The sequence below is a fragment of the Meleagris gallopavo genome, chromosome 1, assembly GCF_000146605.3.
Source record: "Meleagris gallopavo isolate NT-WF06-2002-E0010 breed Aviagen turkey brand Nicholas breeding stock chromosome 1, Turkey_5.1, whole genome shotgun sequence".
Taxonomy (NCBI): Eukaryota; Metazoa; Chordata; class Aves; order Galliformes; family Phasianidae; genus Meleagris; species Meleagris gallopavo.
In genome coordinates, this window is record NC_015011.2 from 140145628 (window position 1) to 140149997 (window position 4370).

The following is a 4370-nucleotide window of genomic DNA, read 5'->3' on the forward strand; positions in this document are numbered from 1 at the left end:
CAACAAACAGGACCCGAGGAAATGGCTGCAAGTTGTGCCAGAGGAGGTATAGATTAGACATAAGGAAAAATTTCTTCTCTCAGAGAGTGGTCAGGCACTGGAATGGCCTGCCCAGGGAGATGGTGGAGTCACGATCCCTGGCAGTGTTCAAGAGGCATCTGGATAAGGAGCTATGAGATATGGTTTAGTAGCTTGGGGTAATGGGAGGATGGTTAGACTAGATGATCTTGTAAGTCCTTTCCAACCTTGGGATTCTAGGATTCTATGATTCTATATAGAAGTATCACTCTACATTTTATTAAAATGTATACTCATTACCTCAAGCCTCTGTTACTAACAGTTATTGGAGACACGACTTGAGATAGACAGCGTGATCCAAAGGTGTTGTATCTATATGGCTGAATGTTTCTGTCTCAGGGACTGATTGTTCACCTCTGGGCTAGGTGCTGTAGAATGCTTTCATATCTGTGCCTTGACCATCCTCATCTACAGCAGACTGGCTTCATCTGCATGACATTTGCCACAGGTATCCCCACTGCCCCATCTTGGTGGTTTTCCATGGTTTTTTTGTGGGCTTTTTCCTAGTTCAGAGTGTTTAAAACATCATGAGATCAAAGCTTTAGTCCACCAGCACAGAAGTTATGTATCACACACTAATAAAGTTGCTATGTGTCATGGACATGGCGTGAATTTGGAATGTTCCAGAGTGTAAAGCTTGCCAAAAGTGTTAAAGAGCCAAATTTACTGAATTTTACTGGAATCTATTTTTCCTGTCTTGAGGGGCCTTCAGAATGCACAGTCCCCCAAAACCATTGCTGGGTTTTGTCTCACAGAGACGAGTTAGTATACTTTAAAAGCAAATCAAGGAGTGAATTCTTCAAGATCTCAGCTCATTTAGCATTAAACATGTACTCTGTGCAGTTTCCTATATGGATGTGCAAAACAATTAAATTGAAGTGGTGAGAAGGAATGAGAGCATTTGGGACATTACTCCAGTCATGTGTGTAAACAGGACCCCAGTATAGGTCCTTCATCACTGTGCCACATCACAGGATTGCAGGGGTTGGAAGGGATCTCTGGAGATCATCATTTCCAAGTCTATCTCCTTGTCCAGTTAACACCTTAATTAAAAACAAAGCAGCACTTAGATTTAAATTACTTCTAAAGGTGGTGAATGTACACATTGTTTCAGAGCTAAGGAGATGACTTAGGGATAGTGAGAGAAGTAAATCTTCACACTCTTTCAGAGGTATATCAGATCAAGTTGTATGGACAGCATGGATATTTATGAACACAATACCTTCAAAGAGAGATTAGATACCACTGTGCAATGCAAATGGGTGAAAAATGAATAACAGTATGTCATGTGAAACTGTCCAATGAAATCACAAATATAAATACTAAACTTTGCCCAGACAAGCAGATCACTGTTGCAAACAAGTTATTACTTCTCCAAATACCATTTACCAGAGTCTAACTACAGTAATCAAATATTTGGTTTGAACATGCATCTTAAATGTTGCCTCAGCTCAGCTATTCCAGTAGCTCTATCTGGAACAAAACGCCTGTAGCTGGGAATTTTTAGGGAGGGACTTCATGTATTTGCACAAAGCAGTGAGACTTATGACCTGATGAGGACTGCTGTTGGGTGATGTCAGTTTAAGTGATCTCTATAGTTGTGCTCAGTTGCACTGTTCAGGTAAGACTTCGCTCTATTTATACAGATTTGTTTAGCATAAAATAACATCAGAGCAGAGATTGGAGCAGAGAGGAAGGAAAAAAAAAAAAAGCAGGCGGGAGAGAGAGTTGATTGGAGTTAAAAAGTACATAAATCACTTCAGAAATATAATTTGCAAATTCATTGTGTGAAGTAATTAATCAAAGCATGGCTGAGTTATAGTACTTGAGAGACTTTGATCTGACAACTGGAAGAAATATAAAGAAACTACTGGGTATCAAGCTACAGTTTAGAACGCAAAACGTTTCTCCATGCTAGTCACAAGTTTAATTACTTCTTTTTTTCTACTGACAGACCGAAATTAAAATAAATGGGCCACATCGAGACAAATTTCAGATGCATGGAGCGCTTGAGAATATATTGTTCCCATAACACAGGAATGCCATGAAATATATTAATAAAGTTGTTCAGGTTTTTTTTGTTTCACTGGGAAATGTATTGAGATCAGAAAATGAAATACACAATAAATGCTTAACATTTTCTATTTATCTGCTTAATTTAGAGATTCTAAAGTGTTTAAATTTTTACTATAATATACACATCTCCCCAGGTTTACAGCAACACGTCACAAGGAGAATAATTATGGTAAAGCAACAGAGACAGTAGTCAAATATTAACAGAACTACCTTAATACTACCATTCATTACCCTCAAATACAAAGAGATTCAGTCTGAGTAATACATAGAGACTGTTCTGGTAACTCATATAGGCTTGAAGTTGCTGAAAGTGGCTTGAAATATTTTTAAAATAACTAAATGCACTTTTGGAAAATAAAATCTTTCTTGTGTAAAATGTTTGCAAATCCATAATATAGATATTACATTTTTTTAAAACTAAGTGACACTACTAATAAATAAATTACTAAGCCAGTTTGTACTGCTACCACACCCTGTGAAACACAGCTGCTGCTGGTTCACCATACTGGAACTTGTACAAATAACCAACAGTCAGAAGCCATGTATTAGGGTCAGCAATCTCAGGGTAAACATTTCTAGTCATTTGCCTTAAAGAGACAACATAAGAGTGAAAAACTGTTACATCACCTGTGTTCTGTCTGTTCACTTCCTATTCTATACTCCATATTGTTACGTACTCAAATCAAACAAACAAACAAAAACAACACAGATGAAAACCAACCTCTAAAACTATTCCTCTGCTATATTCCTCTCTGATAGGAAGAAGTCTTGAATTGTGCTTTAATCTTCAGGGCAATGACCTCACTCTTTCCCTTTCCTTTCCAGTACATTTCTCCATCTGTTTCAGACAATCTCTTACCTTCTTGTCACTGTTTTCTGCCCTGAGTTATCTGTAATCAGCAAAGAAACACATAATCGCTAATGTTAATGAAGAATTAGGAAGAAAATCCTCCTTTTTGTCCATTACTGTGGCCAGCCAAATACAGATGCTTCACTGGCTGCTGCTGTTGTTTCTCCATAACTCCTCTGTATGTGGCACACACAACAGCAATGAAGTAGACTCATTTTCCAGTCCCTGAAGAATGAATGGCATGGGTTATTGAGCAGTTTTACAGCAGTGGGATCCAGAAACCCTCCCGTAACTATGTGAGTCTGCCAAGCTTGACAGTAGGCTGGAGTTGTAAGAAAAGTGAACCATGTAACAGAAAGAGAATAGCAGCATTTCCTCTGGGAAACAAACCCAAAATCAAGGCAATACAAAAGACGTGAACACCCTTTTTTTATGCGATTCACTTATGAAATCATCCTTAAGTAAGGTTTTTTTAAAACACATTCACCTTTAAGAGTCAGGATCTTTAAGATCTCCATCTCCTGGGATACACTGGTATCTTCAGGTCTTCTTTAGCTTCATAGAAATGAAGGAATCAGTAAATCACATGGAGTATCAAGCCTGACGTTTCAAGCCTTAAGCTAAAAGTATAATCTTCCTTTCTGCATACAAAACAAAAGCACTGTTTTAAAGCACTGAAATGTCTCAGCAACTGCAGTTCTAGAGACAATGAGTTCTGCAAGTCCCAGACTCACCGTATCCTTCCTGAGGCCCTGTTTCCTTTCAGACATCAGTGTTTCTTTCCCAGGCATCCAGTCTCAGCTTTCAAACTGTGACTTACTGAGTTCTCATGTCACCAGAACTATGTTTTGCAATCCACTGGTTCCCAGGACTTTTCAAGATATGTGTCATCCACTGGTTCCCAGAACTTTTCAAGACTTGTGTCTATCTCTTGCAAGGCTACAAAAGACAGTAAAGGAGGGTTAAACAGGAGAAGTAGAACTAAAGAAAGAGAAAGAAAGAGAGAAAGAGAGAAAGAGAGAGAGAAAGAAAGAAAGAGAGAAAGAAAGAAAGAAAGAAAGAAAGAAGAAGAAGAAGAAAGAGAGAAAGAAAGAGAGAAAGAAAGAGAGAAAGAGAGAAAAATAAATAAATAAATATATAAATAAATAAATGGAAAAGAAAAAGGAAAAGGAAAAGTAGGAAGGAAGGAAGAGAGAGAAAAAAAAAAGATTCTTGAGTCCTTCTGTGTTCTCTCTGAATTTATGAAGACAAATACGATTAGGGAAGGCCACCCCACAAATGGAATGTCTTCTTGTTCATACAAGTTTGTTTAAAATGTATCTACATATGTCTAAAAATCTCAAACATAGGGAATAAATTTCTTCTA

The 4370-nt window shown here is 37.7% G+C and overlaps 1 long non-coding RNA gene across 1 annotated transcript; it reads right to left on the minus strand.

Annotated features, from left to right (window-relative positions):
- Positions 1-239: 239 nt before the first annotated feature.
- LOC104917420 lies at positions 240-3998 on the minus strand. Its single transcript, XR_796851.3, has 3 exons — positions 3739-3998; positions 3492-3645; positions 240-3229 (listed from the first exon to the last, which is right to left on the minus strand). It is a non-coding gene; the product is annotated as an uncharacterized LOC104917420 (long non-coding RNA).
- Positions 3999-4370: the final 372 nt, after the last annotated feature.